At 41.6% G+C, this 21,287-nt stretch overlaps 1 long non-coding RNA gene across 1 annotated transcript in view; it reads left to right on the top strand.

Annotated features, from left to right (window-relative positions):
• Positions 1 to 21,287, top strand: part of LOC119565622 — a 65,900-nt gene that overhangs the window by 29,930 nt on the left and 14,683 nt on the right. The window contains exons 3-6 of the long non-coding RNA XR_006288134.1: positions 9,488 to 9,671; positions 13,568 to 13,690; positions 17,817 to 17,920; positions 19,490 to 19,589. This is a non-coding gene — a long non-coding RNA (uncharacterized LOC119565622). The remainder of the gene's footprint in view (positions 1 to 9,487; positions 9,672 to 13,567; positions 13,691 to 17,816; positions 17,921 to 19,489; positions 19,590 to 21,287) is intronic.

Genomic DNA, 21,287 nt, shown 5'->3' with positions numbered 1-21,287 from the left:
TGTATGTGTATATGGGGAGATGAACATCTGAAATACCTTCCATTTTATTTCCATTTGATTCCTCCCCTCCCTAAAAGAGATACTTGACTGTAGCTCTCCCTCTGGCAAACAGGCCTTAACATAGCAACCTTCGAAGCTTGTTTAATGTCCCTCCCTCCATGGAAGGGTAATTGGGAGTTGTACAACCTTGCTCCCTCCCCTCAGGCTGAACTTGGTCACTTCTCAACACTGCTGTATCCTTCTGTTCCACAGACCAAGGGCCTGAGGCCCATAGGGTGTATCTACACTGCAATAAAACACCTTGCAAGGGGGGAGGGTCTGAGAGCCTGGATTCCAGCCCAAGCCCAGACATCTACATTGAAATTTTATAGCTCTGCAGCTAAAGCCCTGGGAGCCTGCATCAATTGACATGGGCCAGCTGCAGGTGTTTTACTGCCATGTAGGCATGCCCATAGGGTCTGACCAAAATAGAGATTGACACAGGGGTCTGTGCTATCAGATCTTAGTACAGGATCAGGGTCTAAGTTCCTGTCCCTAGTGGTGCTGATGTTTTTGGTAGATGACTTCCACTCCATCCCCAACCTCCAGAAAGGAGTGCAGTGGAGAGTTAATCTGGAAATAGCAAGTCTGTTAAATAAAACACTTATGGGGGTGAACCATTTTGTACTTAAAGTAGATACAAATTGTGTTCTTATTTTATTTCCTAGTGTGTTAGGGAGCATGTGCAAGGCAAGAGCTAAACATTCTATTAACTCTAGAATGTGAAAAGTTCACCTATGTGTGTATGGTTTTAACCAGTTTCCTCCAATTAAACTAGGTAGGAGTTGTGTGGCTGAAAACTTCCCTGCTCATTAAAAATTTACCCCTTTAGCACCTAAAAAATTTATAGATGAGATTTCTTTAAGCTCTTTTAGAGCAAGAGAGAGAAAAATCCCTCTAGCCCATCTAGGAGATTTACCAACTATTCTGCTTTCAGTTAAAACATTTTAATCTTGGACAATAATAGTTTGAATGTCAACTAAATAAATAATAGTCATGTCCAGTGTCTTTAATAAGGCTCAGTGGCCCTAGTATTTTGTTTGCATCTGTTTTACTATAGCATTGGACTATTTAGAATGCAATGACAGGATCGATTAGATCCAAATGTATACAACTAACAAATTCAAGATTTCAAAGTTCCAGAATTTTCAGGAGAGTTTACTTTCTGACAAAAATTCACTGGTTTAGGATCATTTTACTGCCTACCCCTTCTTTAATGTGATTCTGGGTGGTGGAGTATAGACACTTGGTTTTCCACATGGATTTGCTCTGTTTTCCTTGGCCTACAAGGGATTAGTTTTAATTAATGTAATTGGCAAATGTATTGTTCAGTAGCTGTGGCAGACATATCTTTGTGTTAGTAGTCAGGTTAAGTAGCCCCTTGATTAGCGTTATTAACACCTAATATTGGTGGCTGATTAAGGATCATTCAGTGAATTATGGAGTCCCAATGCTTTTTCCCTCTAGAGCTAGAAGTGCACATTCCAGGTGCTCAGATAAGAAACTATGTTAGGGAAATTATCACCATTACATCAGTGGCTTTGTCTTCATTGCAGAAATGTGGCTTATTTTTACAATGGGATAATGAATGTTAGCAATCCCACTTTAAAATCCTAGTGAAGACAAAGTACCTGGAGTTTTTAACAAGGTGAGGTCAACCCTGCCAGTAGCTGAATTTCCATGGTGTAGTTTGGCGAAAACTACAGTGCCTTGTAAGATTTTACAACAGGATAGCTAATGTGTTAATTATTTCACAGTAAAAACAACTTTTTGGGAAATGGAGACAAAGCAAATGTTACATGAATGCAAACCTCTAATGTAGATGTACTGCATTGGCCCAAAGCATGTCTCCTATAGGTAAAAAAGAAAGGAGTACTTGTGGCACCTTAGAGACTAACAAATCTATTTGAGCATAAGCTTTCATGAGCTACAGCTCACTTCATCAGATGCATTCAGTGGAAAATACAAGTGGGGAGATTTATATACATAGAGAAACAATGGGTGTTACCATACACACTGTAACAAGAGAGTGATCACTTAAGGTGAGCTATTACCAGCGGGGGGGACACTGGGACAGACCTTTTGTAGTGATAATCAAGGTGGAGTGAAGGAGAGGAATAAACATGGGGAAATAGTTTTACTTTGTGACCCATCCACTCCCAGTCTTTATTCAAGCCTAAGTTAATTGTATCCAGTTTGCAAATTAATTCCAATTCAGCAGTCTCTCTCCTTGGAGTCTGTGTTTTTGAAGTTTTTTTGTTGAAGAATTGCAACTTTGAGGTCTGTAATCGAGTGACCAAAGAGACTGAAGTGTTCTCCAACTGGTTTTTGAATGTTATAATTCTTGCTGTCTGATTTTGTGTCCATTTATTCTTTTACGTAGAGACTGTCCAGTTTGACCAATGTACATGGCAGAGGGGCATTGCTGGCACATGATGGCATATATCACATTGGTAGATGTGCAGGTGAACGAGCCTCTGATAGCGTGGCTGATGTGATTAGGGCCTATTATGGTGTCCCCTGAATAGATATGTGGACACAGTTGGTAATGGGCTTTGTTGCAAGGATAGGTTCCTGGGTTAGTGGTTCTGTTGTGTGGTTGCTGGTGAGTATTTGCTTCAGGTTGGGGGGCTGTCTGTAAGCAGGGACTGGCCTGTCTCCCAAGCTCTGTGAGAGTGATGGGTCGTCCTTCAGGATAGGTTGTAGATCCTTGATGATGTGTTGGAGAGGTTTTAGTTGGGGGCTGAAGGTGATGGCTAGGGGCGTTCTGTTATTTTCTTTGTTGGGCCTGTCCTGTAGCAGGTGACTTCTGGGTACTCTTCTGGCTCTGCCAATTTGTTTCTTTACTTCAGCAGGTGGGTATTGTAGTTGTAAGAATGCTTGATAGAGATCTTGTAGGTGTTCGTCTCTGTCTGAGGGGTTGGAGCAAATGCGGTTGTATCATAGAGCTTGGCTGTAGACAATGGATCGTGTGGTGTGGTCTGGATGAAAGCTGGAGGCATGTAGGTAGGAATAGCGGTCAGTAGGTTTCCGGTATAGGGTGGTGTTTATGTGACCATCGCTTATTAGCACTGTAGTGTCCAGGAAGTGGATCTCTTGTGTGGACTGGTCCAGGCTGAGGTTGATGGTGGGATGGAAATTGTTGAAATCATAGTGGAATTCCTCAAGGGCTTCTTTTCCATGGGTCCAGATGATGAAGATGTCATCAATGTAGCGCAAGTAGGGTAGGGGCATTCGGGGACGAAAGCTGAGGAAGCGTTGTTCTAAGTCAGCCATAAAAATGTTGGCATGCTGTGGGGCCATGCAGGTACCCATAGCAGTGCCGCTGATTTGAAGGTATACATTGTCCCCAAATGTGAAATAGTTATGGGTGAGGACAAAGTCACAAAGTTCAGCCACCAGGTTAGCCGTGACATTATCGGGGATAGTGTTCTTGACGCCTTGTAGTCCACCTTTGTGTGGAATGTTGGTGTAGAGGGCTTCTGCATCCATAGTGGCCAGGATGGTGTTTTCAGGAAGACCACCGATGGATTGTAGTTTCCTCAGGAAGTCAGTGGTGTCTCGAAGATAGCTGGGAGTGCTGGTAGCGTAGGGCCTGAGGAGGGAGTCTACATAGCCAGACAATCCTGCTGTCAGGGTGCCAATGCCTGAGATGATGGGGCGTCCAGGATTTCCAGGTTTATGGATCTTGGGTAGCAGATAGAATACCCCAGGTAGGTCGGGGTTGCAGGGGTGTGGCTTAAAATGACTGAAGTATACTGCATTGATGTAAACTCCACTTTGCACTATTGCAGTGCATCTCATTTAGGGTATGTGTTGGTAAAACTGCATCAGTGTGGTTACACTAGTGTGAATTTCCACTAGTAGATAGGACCTAAATCTAACCTGTAAATTACTTTAAAATGTGAAGAGAACCAAGGGAGTTCCTTCAGGAGTTCACACAATGTAAGTTAACTGAAAGTATCTTTTTTTTTTTTTTTTTTTTTTTTTTTAAACGGAGCAAGTTCAGACCTCATGTGAATGGGTACAATTCCTTTGACTTCAATGGAGTTGCATGTGCTCATGCCAGCACTGATTTTTTGGCTCAGTATTTTCAATCTATCAGTATTGCGTTGGAACACAGTTTTTAAGAGTTTGTAAGAACTTTTGTAGCCACTTGACAAAGTTTTACATTGTTGTTAGAACACAGAGAATGCTATATCCTGCAGTTTTTCCTATGTGTTTAACTCTGACATAACAGAAACTTTGCATGTGGTGATATAAGACCCACAGGAATGGATGAAACAGATGAGTAGGAAAGATGTTCTTTTCTTTTCAGATTTTGGTGCAGGGAGATTCAGTAAATATGCAGAGAGAGAGAGACATTGCATCTCTCTGCGCTTGCAGAGGTGAATCTGATTCCAGATTCAGTCTTTCTTACGAGAAAGAGGGGAATTGGAAAGGGCAAGAGGAAAAGCTAAAGGAAAGCTGAAGAAAAGAGGTGCAAGCTGGGGCAGGGGAAAAAGCACAGGAAGGGAGAGAAGTGGGAGGGTTAAGATGTTGGATAGTAATTGAACATGTTACCTATCCTTCAAAAATGGGTAACCCAACAACCTTATTTTGTGTAAACTTCATTCCTCCTTTAACCCCATTCCCTTTGCTGGAGGTATTCGCAGTGGGTATGGCCACACTGCATTCGCAGGTGTGATTGCAGCTCAGGTAGGCACATCCACGCTAGCTTTAATCTAGTTGCTAAAAATGGCAGTGAAGACACAGGAGCACTGGCACGGGCTTCAGCACAGAACCCTGGTTACATGCTATCATTGTTAGCCCATGCCGAGGTCTGTGCCATTGCTTCTTCACTGCACTGCTGTGGTAGCTAAATTAAAGCTAGCGTGGATATGCCTACCCGAGCTCCAATCTCACCTTTGGTTGCAGTGTAGGCATACCCTGTGTGATGTGTCTAACTTAAACTCCTTGGGGCATGAACACTGTCCTTACCTGGCTGTAAAAGGCTACACCCTTCAGTAATGCTGTCTATAATAAGATACTACTACTACTAATAGAAACTTGGAAGACCTACTGAAAGAGAAAATTAGTAGGCCCCCCCAGAAAAGCTGGTGGGAAAAGAAAGACGTTGGTGAGCTCTACCAGTGGTGTGGCTCTTAAGAGATTGGGCTGATGGCAAGTGAAGCCTCAGGGCTCCTGTCTGCATGAAAACACAATGGATGTAATCCTGGCTCCCACTGACTTCGGTGGGGCGAGGATTTCAGCCTATGTAGCTGGAGAAAGAGCTGGTATGTAGATGGGATTGTCCACCTACGGGGTATTGCATGTATAGACTAATTAGGTGAAGAGTTCTCTTGTATTTTTATGTGAAAGACACAATAAGTGGCATTTTATTAATAAGAACTCTTCCTTTTATGCTGCTTCCTGTTGGGGAACATGCCAAAGGAGCACTCACTCCAATCTTGCTCCATAGTAAATCCGGTAAGAGAAGAGTCTGAATAGGGTCTGGGATATCATTTTTCCTCAGTGTAAAAATGACCATTCTTCTAGGGTTGCCTTCACACTGAGGATTTTAGGGAATTCTCCTACTTTTGCTGTATCACCAGTGCAACTCCACCTGGGCTAGCAACAGCTGGAGTGTTTTGTGTAGACCTGGCACAGACATGTTTACCACAGTGCTGTTTAACCCTGTTTAGATCCTCAGAGAAGAGGTTAATAACTCTCTTGGCATAAGTGCTGCTTAGAGCTAAGTGGAGAAGGGAAACCATATACCTAGGATGCCTAGGAATTCTGTAAAACAAAAAACAAACAGTACTCTAAACCAGTGGTTCTCAACTTTTCCAGACTACTGTACCCCTTTCGGGAGTCTGATTTGTCTTGCGTAACGCCAGGTTTTACCTCATTTAAAAACTACTTGCTTACAAAATCAGACATAAAAATACGAAGGTATCACAGCACACTATTACTGAAAAATTCCTTGCTTTCTCATTTTTACTATATAATTATAAAATCAATTGGAATATAAATATTGTACTTACATTTCAGTGTATAGTATAGAGAGCAATATAAACAATTCCTTGTCTGTATGAAATTTTAGTTTGTACTGACTTTGCTAGTGCTTTTTATGTAGCCTGTTGTAAAACTAGGCAAATATCTAGATGAGCTGATGTACCCCTGGAAGACGTGGTTAAAAGAACAGGAGTACTTGTGGCACCTTGGAGACTAACACATTTATTTGAGCAAAAGCTTTCGTGAGCTACAGCCCACTTCATCGGTTGCATCCGATGAAGTGAGCTGTAGCTCACGAAAGCTATGCTCAAATAAATGTGTTAGTCTGTATCCCCAAAAATAAAAGGAGGACTTGTGGCACCTTAGACTAACACAGCTGCTACTCTGATACCCCTGGTTGAGAACCACTGCTCTAAACAATCTGCTTGTCTAAGATTAGAAAGAGCTGACTTGTGAAGGGGAACTTTAGAGTTTGAGCAGAACTGCCTTAGTCTGAAAATTCAAGAGCATCATACTCCAAAAGATGCATTAGATTTATCAATAGACTTTTCTTACTCTACTCAGAACTGAGCTTTCATCAGAGACACAGAAGAATACAGAATTAGAAGTAGAGGTCAAAAATGTTTGGTTTGTAGATTCCTATTGCTATTTGCTTCTGAAAGCACTTCTCAATGAACCCATATAACATGTCATTTAAACCCATGTATACTGCTATTAAACACCTGAAAATGGCCCCATGTCAGCTGAATTGGGCTACAGGGCTGTAAAATTGCAGTGTAGACGTTTGGGCTACAGCCTTAATGTCTACACAGCAGTTTTACAGCCTCAAAGCCTGAGCCCGAGTCAGCTGACACAGGCCAGCCACAGATGTTTAATTGCTGCATAGACATACAATTACAGTCTTACACAACATACCTTTTTTCCCCCTGTTGGTTACATTTCCAAAATGATCAGGCACTCCTGTGGGAGTAATTGGTCTAACTATAAACATGTCACCTCCTGTAAGCATAGTCTCCTTGGTCTGCTGTGTCATAACCTATTATTTAAGGCCCCCATCTACATTAGATTTTTCAACTATTAGTACTTTCTTTGAGAAATGGGTTTTAAACAGAAAATTCAGTGTGGATGGAGTCAAAAGAACTACAGTCATTGCCTTGCAAGGATTCTTTGTCTGGGATACTGCATGTTATTCAGCATTGCCAGAGCTGATGCTGGAGTGGATCCAATTTATACTAGGCCCATATTCTATTCCTTAACCTGTTGGATCTGTACCAAAACCAATACAGGAACTCCTACAGTAAGAAAAAGCTCTGCCTTTTAACTGACTAACGAGATTTCCTGATTTTGTTAATGTAATGTAATGAATCAGGAGGAAGAGTTAAGTTTTAAAGATTTTCAAAGTTTGCTGAGTATTTTTATGTTATGTCTTTGGTGCCACATACACCGTACTTCAATGAGTAAAGAAGATAAGCAATAGATTACAGAACTGCCCCATCCATATACCTACTCATCCCACAATCCTCAGCGCAACTTAAGAGATCCCCCAGAGCCCACACTCTGCAGCCTGTCTTCCTGGTTCCATAGGCTCCTTGTGTTGAGCAGAGCTGGTGAGACCAGGAAGTAGGTTGGCAGTTTCAGAAAATGGCAGTAGCTGGTGAGTCTGAGCAGTTCCATCAGCTAAGCTTTGCATAGTTCAACCAGTTCTCCTAACTAACCACAATAAAATGACAAAAGTGGCTTATGCCTGAGATGGTATCACAATGTGCATGTGAAGTACGGAGTTTGGGGGACTGAGTTTTCGACATAGAAGTCCACAGGTATGTGAGGAAACTGGCAAATTTTCAAAAAGGAAGCCTTTTAAAATGTTTCCTTTGCAATAGCCAGGAAATATTTTAATCAAAAAAGGTGCAAAGAAAATGCGACTGACCCATGAAATGTTATTGTGCCACATTTGGAGATTGAATTCAGTCATTAGAATGAGAGAGACAGAGGGATGTTAGTTTTTATGTGACAATCTGAATGCAACCTCTGCTGACGCTTTGATAATACACACAGGTTCACATGTGCACACAATGCCTATATAACTTAAAAATTAATTCAGACTACGCCCCAAACTTTTGGAGACAGAATCATAATCCAGACTTTGTGGCTCAAGCTCACCTGCAATATAAATATCATAAAGCAGAAAAAATAGGGCATACGTTCACTTTTCCAAAAATACAGTCCTACCTTGAATTTCTGAACTGGCAAGACTATTTCTTAAATGATGAACAGTGAGTCACTGAGTTTTACAAGCCTGGGTTCATTCACTATATGTCAGGTGTTGCAAGAGCATGAGAATACACATCAAATATAAACAGGCTAAACAGCTTCACAGTAGCATCTCCATTCAGTAGTAGGAAGCTGTGGAAGGAACTACTTGAGTTTAGTCTTCCCAGTATGGATAAGATAATGGGATCTTGAGCATAAGTACCTTCCCCACCCCCAACCTGTGTTCCTAGTAGGAGAATCAAGACTGCTACACTGCAACACTCACAAATGATTAGAAAATCTTAATTTGTAAGAGAGAATGTTATCAAGCCATTAAGCCATAGGAAGGTTCCTTTCTCATACATTTGATTTCCTCATGGGCATGCCTCTGGATTTCTCAGGACTAAGGGCCATTACAAACTACACTGATAATTGGACCACTTATTGCCATGGGGATAGTAGCATATGTCTTTTTGAGGAAAGGATCCACCTGAATAGTGGACGATCACTTTTTCTGATTGTTGATGAGGTTTAAGTAAAATTCTTACTTCTCAGCACCAGGGCAACGCTCAATGTGCTGCAGAAAAGGGAAACTTAAAATGATCTTGGATCCGCATATTCAACAATAGTAATTTTTTGAGGAGTCACCTATGAGTTTACCTTCTTTTTCTAGCAGCTTTTTTCCTTCACTTCTAACCTCTTATCTCTCTACTGATGGCAGTAGATGGTACTCCTGGGCACCATTTGTTCAGTGCCTAGAAAGGAGGACTCCTGGCCCCTTTTTGTGCTCCCTTTCATTTGCACTGTCACCAGTGGAGATTTCCCAAAAAGAGCTAGTGGAGACACACCCTACAGCCTTCATCAAGATCGCAATTACCAATATTCTCCCATGGATTTTTCCTGCAAGTGTAGTTGTAGGAGCTAGAGCAGGTCAAGAATGTTTGTCAGAATGACTTTCCAATTGTTTCTGCAAAATCCACAGGAAAACTTAAATTTTGCCAAAAAGATTTGATTTTGATGTTGGGAAAATCTAAATTAAGTATTTAATTTTGGGGTGGTTTGACCTGAACTGGAATATTTCATTTTGTTGAACTGACCTGAAACGTGTAGTTTCAAGTCAGTTCAACATTAAACTATATTTCCCTGTGATGTCACATTCCCCCATGGGAGTTATAATTCTGGCCTCCATTCTTTCCTACAGACTGGGCTCCCTGGAGAACTGCGTCTTCCTAGATGCAATGCCAACACCCCTCTGATCAACCTGCACAGTGCATCATGGGAGTCTCGTGGCTACAGATGCATCATGGGAGGTATAGTAGGGCCAGGGGGCTCTGCCCACAGGTGAGAATGTGGGCATCAGACTCCCAAACTACAACTCTCAAGAGGTAATGCACCACATTACAGTAATGCAGTTTAATGTTGAATCAACTCCCAATTTTGGACAAAAACGAATGTTGAAATATTGGAATTTCCCACAGGATGGAAATTCTGAATTTCACTTAGCTCGAGGAGCAGCAATGTTGTTAGCTCTCCTATATTTCAAATTTTGAGAGCAGGAGTCCTGAAAATGTTCCCAAACTCAAGTCTCCTACTCCTACATGATGTGGCAGTGCATGACTGCTGTGAATCCAGGCTGACAGTAAGCATATAACTTGATATCAGAAAATATAATGAATTTAACAGAGTAATAACATATTAGTAGCAGATTTGTCATAGGCCTTTCTCAACAGGACAGACATCGAGTTCTCTGCAGGTCTGATCACAACAACAACAGGTTCTGACACTCTACATGCTTTATCCACAACAAAACCACACCATATCACCTTGCATTAACCCATTCATTAACTCCAATAATAGGTGGAGTTTGACTTGCATATTTATGATTATAGTAGGAAAATAAAGACAATACTTTTTTTTAACAGATAGGAAATTAATTCATTTCTCTGAGCCCTTTTCATGTATTTGGGTGATATTATTGTCATCATCGATTGTTAACTGGGTAACCTGCTTTACATAGTCTCTCATTTGCCCAAATTAATTCCTGGGGTACCATGGACTTCAGCAGAGTTAATCCAGGAATAAATATGAATTCCCTTTACTACATAGCTGCAGAGGCAGGCTTTACCTAAGACTGCAAATGCTCCTTATATACGACCATCAGCTATCCACCTTCTCTGTGGTATTACACAGTGATGATAGAAGCTGGCATGCTAGTTGCATGCTGACAATACATTGCCCAACTTTTTGCAGTTGGTTATAAGTATTATCAGTGAAAAATATTTGTTTTATTATTAACTATTAGGATTCATATGTATGTTAATTTCTTAATGTAGAGCCTAGATACTACAGTAATACAAATTTTAAATTGGTAAGAGATATGTGGGGCCAAATTCATAGCCACATGTTTTTTGTGTGGGGAATTGTAACAAGCATATGACATCTCAGTGCAGTAACTACCTGCCTCCAAATACTGTACAAAATAGAAAATGGGAAATACAGGATTGTGACTGTTACAATTTAAAGCAGATAAATAGATTTATTTTTCATTTCTCAAATGAAAGATATCCATTATCTCTTTAAGAAAACCTCCAAGCCATTTGGTCCTAAAAAAACAGAAACTTTTATTGCTAATGTCATAGCTATCAATTTGTTACAGTAAGTCTCTTCTTCCACCCTTTCTGAAAGTCAGACATTAAAACTGTTTGTTCTGTCAATCCAGTTTTACACAACACCGGATAGCAAGATATGTATTATGTTTCCTAGCTCCCTGCCCCAAGGTTTGGTGTCTGCAGCTGAGAAGCATAAAACATTGCATACCCGCCCAAGTCAATTATGGTGCAACCCAAACTAGACAGAGCAGAAAAGTAAGCTGCTCCAGGGACATCTGTTACATGCACTGTATGGTAACAAATCTAAACCTCTGAATTACGACACAGTATTTTGTCCATCTCTTCACTCTGAGACTATATAATTCTTCTTTTATTGCAAGAAGTGTTAATTTGTGAGCCATATGTCTGTGGCAGGATTTAAATCAGCAACCAACACAATATAGTAAAACCTCAGAGTCATGAACACCAGAGTAGCAGCCATGTTAGTCTGTATCCGCAAAAAGAAAAGGAGGACTTGTGGCACCTTAGAGACTAACAAATAAACTTCTTTTTATGAACACCAGAGTTACTAACTGACGGGTCAACCACATACCTCATCTGGAACCAGAAGTACACAATCAGGCAACAGAAGAGACACCACACACACACACACACACACACACACACACACACACACACACACACACACAAGAGTAAATACAGTACAATACTGTATGAAATGTAAACTACTAAAAAAAAGGGGAAAGATTAAAAAAAATTGACAAGGTAAGGAAACTTTCTGTGCTTGTTTCATTTTAATTAAGATGGTTAAAAACAGCATTTTTCTTCTGCATAGTAAACTTTCAAAGCAAAGTCAATGGTCAGTTGTAAACTTTTGACAGAACAATCATAACGTTTTGTTCAGAGTTACGGAACATTTCAGAGTTACGAACAAACTCCATCCCCGAGGTGTTCGTACCTCTGAGGTTCTACTGTATAAACATGAACTAAAGAAAATTTAAACAGAGTATCAGGAAAAATGACTTTCCATTGAGAGCTGCTAAACTAGAATAATCACCCAAGGGAAGTGGAGGAAATGCCATCACTTGAGTCCTTTAAAACTAGACTGGACAAAGGCTGAAAAATACGCTATAAGGAATAATCTGCATTGCCAGGCAGTGGCCAGGATGATTTTATAGGTCTTTTCCATCTCTTATTTCAATAATTTTACGCTATCTTACTAAAACACTAGTGGCGCTTCTGGCAGGCGGGTACCTCAGGCAATGCTGGATTCAGAACATAGAGAATATGAAATCAAAATAAAACGAAATTTACCTTCATTTCAGTTGAATGGAGCACTCTCAGCTGTCAGTGAGCAGCCAAGCACTTTAATCTCCCAGATAATGTATCCATGTAAGGGAAAGCTGCTCTTATGCCCCAGACTGTACATTGCACAAAAGAACACCAAAGCAACAACATCTGCAGAACTTCAGGGAGGGTGTCCATGTGTTGTTGAACACAGAGAACTGACAGACACTTTCAAATGTGGTGTTCGACTCTGAAAAGTGATTTTGTACAAATGGCATTGTTGAACTCTGTCTTAATGACTTCCAGATCAAATCTACTCAAATGACGACAAGTAAAGTTTTTTTTCCCTAAAGGTAGTCCTGCCAACTCAACCTGGAATCTTGAAATCAAACTGGGATTTTTCTTGTTTACATGTCATCAGCAATAGAGGTTCTGCAGTTGCAATTTACCTAACAATTCGACTGACAGTGGATGAGGCAGAAGATTATCTAGTTCCGTTTCCCATAGCTGTATTAGCTGTGCAGTACTCATAATAGTCAGCATTTTAGTCAGTAAAATAAGCCAATATGACTCCAAATACAGACAAGGAATCATGTCTATCGAGTTACAAGGTGCTCTTTTTATATAGTTACTTTCCACAGTAGAAGTACACTTTAAAGAAGGAGCAGCAGATAAACAGCTGAGGAAGATGGAAGTGCATTATCTAAATTTATAATTGAGAACAGCTGCTGTGACTAAGGATGGGAAGTTTAGTACATTGACTTTTAAAAATGGAGACCTAAGTTCAACTTCAGAATTGGGTCACAAGTGAAAAGGAGTTCATCTCTGCTCTCTTCTTGAAATTACCACACACTTTTGGTGTAGGTGTCCATCTGTGTTCAAGGGAAGCCCAAAACTTCCATCCAGGCCAAAATTTGGCCCTAATGTTGTAGGATGCTGCAGGCCAGGTCTGAAAAGTTCACTAGTTGAGCTGTGTGAGGAATTTTACCCTGTTTGGCATTATATCTGGTACAAAAGTATTCATCTATAACTTTTGTAATCATTTTAATTCAAAGGATTCTTTTAGAATATCTAATCCACCAGGGCTAGTCAGAGAGCCTTCCTGATTAAGTGAATGTTGGTAATGTACGTTGTTTGAAATATTTCTGAATTATTATTATTATTTGTATTGTGATAGTGCCTAAACACCTCAGTCATGGGCCCAGCCCCGTTGTGCTAAGTGCTATGTAAACACAGAACAGAAAGGTAATCTCTGCTCCAAAAAGCTTACAATCAAAGTAACCTTGGTAGTAATTTGTAGGTCTGTGTAACCTGAATGAGAGGATCTCAGAGCACTTAATAAACATTGCAAATATTAATTAAGCCTTGTAACAATCATTTTGCAGATTCAGAAACCGTGGAACAGAGAGAGTAAGTGGTTTACCGGCATTCACAAAGCAAGTTTACAGAAGAGCTGACACTAGAACTTAACCCTCCTGACCACTCATTCTATGCTTAGCACTAAAGTGGTAATATTTTATTTATATTTTACTGTGAAATCTAGATTGAAGGTACAGTGCAGTGTAATATGGAATATCTTACATGAAATGAACATAGGGAAATTTCCTTTTATCATGTTTTAAGGTAAGTATAGAGTGAAATGGCATTTTGAAACTTGAATGCCTAAAATTAGACACTTAAATCCATATTTAGGTACTTAAACAAATGTGGCCTGATTCTCTGTTGAAGCTGAGCCCCCACCATTTTTTGGAGTCAATGGGAGCTGCTGGTGTTCAGCATCTGAAAATTAGGTCACTACTAGTTAATGGTTTACAAGCCTATCCTTAGGCACCCAAGTTAGGTGTTATTTTCAATCAGATATATGGGTATGGGATTCGGGACTTTTGTAAATTATTTGAGAGGCTAATAGACATTTAGATATAAAAATGAGGATTCAAAATGCTATGGCAACTTCCTGGTAGAGGCATCTCAAGTGAAATATATCTGAAGCCTGTAGTCAAGGCCCCAGTGACCTTTTGTTCACATACTAAAGCTGCTACCCAAATGTCTCTATTTAAGAGAACCCAACATTAAATACCTGTTTTCCAATTGACACGGCTGAATGATAGTGTTCATCTTGTGTGAGACCTAAAGTATCCTAGCCTAGAGGAAGGCAGAAGCAGTGTTTCTCTTTTAAGTGTTGTCAAACTAGAAAGAATGATTGTTCCTAAGTTTTGCATGTGCCAGCATAATAGAACGTTGTCATGCAAATTCCTATTACTTAGCAGTTCCCTAGCACAGAAAAATAGTGTTACCATATTTTATTAGTGTTTGTAATTAAAAGCATCCCTTTCAGTGTGCTTTTTAAGAACAGTTGTCAGGACAATGTTGAAAACATAAATGAGTGCCAAAAAATATTTTTCTGCTTTAAAAAGGAGCCGGGGGGGAGGGGAGTGAGGGCAGGAGAAACCCTAAGAAGTTGAATCTTTTGGTTTGAATTTCCATAAAAATACTTAATTGTTTATGTGCTTCCCCCAATTACTACTGGGAAAAATAAAATAATTATTAACGAATGTATTTTTTATAGTCCTGCTAAGTGCAAAAATATATTACACAGACTTTCAAAGCCTCTAGAATTTTTTAGAACTTTGTGACACTGTATTACATTCAAATTTATTGAATAAACGCACTGGGGTGGAACATTAATTTACACATATAGTTCAAAGACAGATATAAGGCTGATGTTGAGAGAAGTCAGCTGTCAGTGTCAGCACTGTGAAAAAGGGGGGGACATGGTTTGGGGGAAGAGAAATGTGCATATAGCAGTCATGTTCTTTGTGTCACACATAGCATGGACAACTGCATGGTCCTCCTGTGAAGGAGAGATTGTTGTGTGGCCACCCAACCAACAGCAGGCACTGGAAGATGTGTTTGAGAGTGAGTGCTGGCAATCATATAAGGATATATCTAGCAACCACTTGCCAAGGTGACAGGAGGCTGTTTTATGGTCACAACAAGGCAGGGGTGAAAGTAAGTTAGAGGACTTACCAGTACACCGGAGTCCTGAGCAGGGGGTGTGGCCTCAACCGGAAGAGGCGTGGCCTCAGCTGGAAGAGGCAGGACCTTAAATCCCCAGGCCTTTTACATCTTGATTTAAAGGGCCAGGGCTCCAGCTGTAGAGGCGGCTGGGAGCCCAGGGCCCTTTAAATCACCCCTGAGCTACCAGCTGCAGAGGCGGCTGGGAGCCCCGGGGCTTGGGGGTGATTTAAAGGGCCCAGGGCTCCAGCTGCCGCTACCGCAGCGGCGCCCCGGGCCCTTTAAATCACTGAGGAGCCCTGGGGGCTCCCGGCTGCCACCGCTGCTCTGGGCTCTGGCAGAGCTTTAAAGGGCCTGGGGCTCCACTGTGGTAGCAGCTGCCAGAGCCCTGAGCCCTTTAAATCCCCGCCTGAGCCCTGCTGCCTGAGCCCTGGGGTAGCGGTGGCTGGACTCCATCGGGGATTTAAAGGGCCCCGGGGCAGTAGCGGCGGCTGGAGCTCCGGGGCCCTTTAAATCCCCATCGCAGCCCTGCCGCCGCTACCCCAGGGCTTTAAATTGCCCTCTGGGAAAGCCGGTCCTGGTAGGGTGCACCGGCTCTTACCGGTACGCCGTACCAGGGCGTACCGGCTTACTTTCAGCTCTGCAACAAGGTTCATTTGGACTAGCAAGCCAGACAAAAGGAAGGAATCATTTACAAGTGAGGTTCCTATTTCTGTCTTCCCTATGCTTGCTCGCTTTGGCTTGGCTGTCCATATGCAGGATTGTGGAAAGGAAGTGAGCTTATGCTCAAATTTGTTAGTCTCTAAGGTGCCACAAGTACTCCTTTTCTTTTTGTGGAAAGGAAAATGTTATTGATGTGTTTTATTTCCTTTAGCTGTTAGACTTTTTATTTTTGTTTCTGTGCTGCATTAGGTATGCTGCTTTGGTTTTGAACACTTATTCTATGGTTTGTTTCACATCATCAAAGGCCTTGGACTTGAATGGGGCCCCTTAATGTTGTGCAGACTGGCTACTTTGTGGTATGTAGCCACAGCATTGTTGCACTGGCTACCCTCATCCTGAGCAACAGACAGTCCTGTAACAGGAGGTATTAATTAGAGGTGGAGCTCGTGGTGCCATCTATGGTTAAGGTTGTCCGACATTTCTCATTATAGGATTCTCTCTTTAGTTGCTTATAACTTTGCCAAACACATACCATTTAGGCTGCAAGTTTCCATGCCAGTTGTCTGCCTCCGGCTGAATTTTTTGGCAACGTTTCAGCAGATATGGCTCTGCTATTTTTGAGAACAAAATTAGGAAAAAAAATACATGGTTTTGCTTGCATTTAAGAATTGTTTACAGCTGTTTTGCTGAGAAGCTCTAGCAACTCCATGCTTTGGAGCTGAAATTTGAAACTGGCAGGGGGATTGCCCTTGTGTCAGGGATGTGCCTTTTGCCATTTTTGTGAAAAACTACCCATAAATTTGGCCGAGTTATGAGCCTTTGAAAAGTCTCAATTCACACATGTTCAGTAGAGACTTGTTGGAATTTAGCAGCTAAATTGTCCAAATATTCCATCTGTACTGAGCATACTCCATCCCAGGGACGCCGAGTTTGAGCAGGACTTTCCCTGCAATTGCTTCTTCTGGATGCTGAGGGCCACTGTGGCCCTAGGCACAGGAACTGGGAGTAGGGAGGCTGTCTGCCTTTCCTGTATTCTCAGTGCTCCTCATACCAGCTCCCAGGCAGCATGGAGGAGGAAGCTGGTTGACTCAAATGCAGCAGAAATGAGCTGGATGTGGGCTCGTGGAAGTAGACTGAGTAGCTTGGGACCAGGAGCCTGTGGGGGAGTCGGAGTGGAACTGCGAGCTGGCGGCGGGAGAGACTGGGACTTGTAAGGCAAGGAGACTGGGCATGAGAGCATAGGGATGGAAACAGGAGAGAGTGAGAGGAGTAGGAGCCATTGTGTCTGGGATGACTGAGACCGGCTGAGAAACATGGGAGGGAAGGGCAGGGAGACTAGGACTGGCTGGGTGAGGAGACTGGAAATGGAATGAAGAGCCAAGGAGGGCAGAGACTGGGACAATGAGTAAGTATGGGGCAGGGGAATGGACTGGCACAGGCTGGAGGGATGGGGCAGAAGTGTCTGTGCCCATGAGAGCACTCTCCCTTCCAGAACCTGGAATGGTGAGCAAGACTTCTGAGTTTCACCGTTCCTTCGCTGTCAAAAAATATCTGTAAACCCACTGTCAAAGTGTATATCCTAGTGGCTGCCTTGCAACTTTAATTCAGTCTCCTTAAGTATATGCATTATGATACAGTTTTAAATTGCACAATCACATACTGTTTTTTCCATAGGGCCCCTGCCACATTCAGTGCAGAAAATGGTCTGTATGTTGAGGATGAATCAAGGTTATGTAGTGAAGGAGGCTGTTGTCTTTAGGACCCCTTGCTCAAATTTTTGCAGAAGTTGTAAGGTGTGTGGTGAACAAAGCAAAGGATTGCAGGAAGAGAAAGAATGGTCTCAGGGTTAAGGAAGATTAATATTGCCCTGGAGAACTGAATTCTATACCTGCCTCTGCAACAGAGTTCCTGTCCCAAACCAAACTTTTCACTAGTTGTGTGTTCCTACTTTTCTAGGTGTCCAACTTGAGACCCTAGCGTTTGCAGAAGTTCTCAGCACTCACAGCTGCACTTGAAGTCATTGGGAGCTGTGTCTTGAACATATAAAGTGCTCTTTAATGGTAAGTACTCTGAAAAATCAGGTCCTAAGCCTCAAATTTTGCACTCAACATTAAAGGACACTTTTTAACCTATTCCGCAACTGTAAAATGGGGATATGCCTCTATTCCGCAACTGTAAAATGGGGATATACTCCCCCCCCGCCCAGTCTCACAGGGATGATGTGAAGATTAATTAATCAGTGTTTGTAAAGCTCTCAGATACTATAATGATGAGCACCATAAAAAAAACCCATGAGGAAATGAATAATTACATCTCAGAGCAGAGTTTGAATAGTGCGCAGTAAATAAGATATGGGGCTACACATTGAGCAATGAAGATAAAATATTGAAGAGCTGCTAACTAAGTGAGCACTGTCCATCCTGTATTGAATGAGGCAGGGGTCCTGTGGAAAAAACATTTGTGAACATGTTATTAAAGACTGTATCATTATGCATATGCACAAGGAGACCGAATTAAGGTTGCATGGGCAACCTTAGGCAATCCTAATTTTTGAATGCTTGACTTTGCAACCTTAATGTTTTCAATGTATTTTTTCAGGTAATATACTATATAGAATTAGTTAGATCTCTCTCTAGTGTTAACATAGGCAATCAAATGCTAAAAAAATAATAATTTTACATTAAAGAAAAGAAATGTCAAATCCCTTTCCTTAAAACACTGAGAAACTGCCAGTTTTGTCTGCAAAATAATTTTTCTACTTGGAGAAGAAAAAGGGCTTAGAGATAGGAATTTCAGTGTGATAGAAACATCATCAGATAAATAGCCTGCTGTAAATGACATCTTAGGTAGCTCAATCAATATCCTGCCAGGAGAAGCACACTATCTTGTAAAATAGTAATAAATGCAATGAATTGCTTCACTGGGGACTTATTGTAATCTATTTTTGTATACATTTTGTTTTTAAAAGGATGAGAAAATATACCTTCCACCACTCTGAAATAAACACCATTCACGTTGTTGTTATGAGCTGATGGAAATATTTGTCTAATAAGTTTTCTCCATATGTCTTTTTATGACTTGCCAAAGAATAGTGTATTTATATTATTAACAGCAGTAATAATTAGCACATACATATTATTGTCACCCGTAGATCTCAACAAGCTTTACAAAGGTGAGTAAAGATTATTATCGCCATTTTGTAGATTGGGAAACTGACATACAGAGAGATGAAGCAATTTGCCCAGAGCACAGCAAGTCAATGACAAAACTGGGATTAGAACCTAGATCTCGTGCCTCCCACTCTGGTGCCCTATCCAATTATTGGATTTGAATTACATTTACTTACATGCTGTATTAATTGTATGTAACAAACAAGGCATCGCAGATAGGCCTTACACAACTAATGATTACTGTAACAGAGGGTTTTGGTTTGTATTTTTTGGAAGAGACTTTTTAAGATCAAAAGATATGTGGGGAAAAATGGTTTAAAAACTAGACAAAGCTGGACATTAGGCTTTAAATATGACTCTAGGTCACAAGTAGCATACATTTGTTGGGTCTCTGCCTAGTCTCCTTTAAAAATTATGAACTGTGTAAAAAAAATTGCTGTATTTTTTTTTTTTAATCAGAAGTCTAAAGATTATGTATCAGGGAATGCTGGTCAGGAATGAGGTGCATTGGCAATCCTGCCTGAGCAAATGAGAACAGCTTCTACCCACACAGGCTGCTGTGAGTACTGTTAGTCTCATAAACACTAAAAGATTAACCCCCAAGTATTACAAAAATATACAGAACAGGGGTATGCCCATTTCTTTATAATAAAACTGTTCATACTAAATAAATAATGGAATGTGCCTTGATTCCATTGAAGAACATATGTAACTTTCAAAACTCTCTTAATATTAAGTTTATCACTAAAATCAATTTGTTTTTATGTAGTAGTGAAAATAGGTGTAAGGCTCATGGAATTCAGTTGTTGAACCTTGCTCTTTCAACTGAGAAAAATAAACTTTTACTTAGAAACAGTTTTTCATTAGGCTGCATGGGGGACAAAATAATGCATGCAAAGTATTTAGCGATACGGTTCCTGAAAAGCACGTTTGAGAATTATTCTGTTAAGCTTAAAACAAGCTTTCTTTAAAGCTCAAATGTTCTAAGTGCGCTAAAATCTCTGTGGTTAGTCAGAGTGCCTTGAAATTTGGTGTGCCTCATGGGGGTCTGGGGTGTGGTCAGTGATCCAAAATGTGGAGCCATTTGACCAAGGCATTCCTGAGCTATAGCGCCAGGGGGAAAAACAGCTTTTCTTGAACTTGACACATTCTGGCAAAAAAATTTCCCCACATATGGATAGAGCTCAAATGAGGGCTCAGATCATCGCACCAGGTCTCAAATGCTCTGTAGCAGGTCAGTTCGATAGCCAGCTGGTCTAGTGGTCAGGCAGTGGCTTAACAGTTCTTTATAGTCTGGTTGCGCTGGAAGGGGCCTGTCTGGGTTGTACAGGCAGGCCTCAGACTCACCTGTGTGTCCCCTCTTCCCTCGTTGGGGTTCTGTCACAACAGAGGGGAGAGGGATTACAGGATGGGGACACAGGCCCACCCATTCCACCAGGTCCTGACCCAGAGCCCTAAAGGAGTGTTACACTTTCCAAACCACTCATTGGTACACCCCAATTTACACTCCCCCCTGCCCTCCCAGGTCACTGGAGGCTGGGCCGCCCCCATTTGGGGCGTGGTCACAGTTTTAGTCGACAAAGTACCATTCTTTGGGGCATCTCCTGTCTTCTCAGCTTCAAAGTGGGTTGTGGGGGGCTATGCATCGCTGCTCCCAGAATGGCCTTACCAAGGCGTCAGTCACTCTGCCCACAGTTCCAGGCATCCACCTCCCTTCCTGGTGCAGCCTGTAACTCCTTTTCCCCTCACTGGGCTACCAATGCCCTTTTTAAACTGTCCTGCCATCTAGGACATGCCCTGCAGCTGTTGTGGGGTGGGATCTCTCTGGCCAAGTACTGCTCCGTGTCTTGCTCTGGTTTAGTGTGGTAGAGTCTGCAAACCCTATCACACACCCACCCCCTCAGCTCCAGAGTTGCTGGGAAGAATTGTGATGACAGGTCCCTCCCCTGGTCTCATGAAAAGAAGTCTGCATTTTTATGATCTCTGCTGGTTTTATGTAATACTTCAAAGCAGTATAAGTGCAGAGACAAGTACCACCACCTGATTCAGGAGTTGTGGTCTTTCATGGACTGTAGCCATCCTAGGGATGCATGGTCAGTCACCAGCCAGAACATCTGACCGATAGCTGTAGATGCTCTACACTACTACCTAACTTTACCCATGGGTGTGTGGATGATGACCTTCTCCCAGGATTAAGGAGTGGGGGGTTCTGCCAGTATTCCTTGGTCAGATCGAAAGTGGGGGCAGAGAGGCTGTA

This window comes from Chelonia mydas, chromosome 2 (assembly GCF_015237465.2).
Source record: "Chelonia mydas isolate rCheMyd1 chromosome 2, rCheMyd1.pri.v2, whole genome shotgun sequence".
Classification (NCBI taxonomy): domain Eukaryota; kingdom Metazoa; phylum Chordata; order Testudines; family Cheloniidae; genus Chelonia; species Chelonia mydas.
This window is presented reverse-complemented; position numbering and strand designations above follow the sequence as displayed.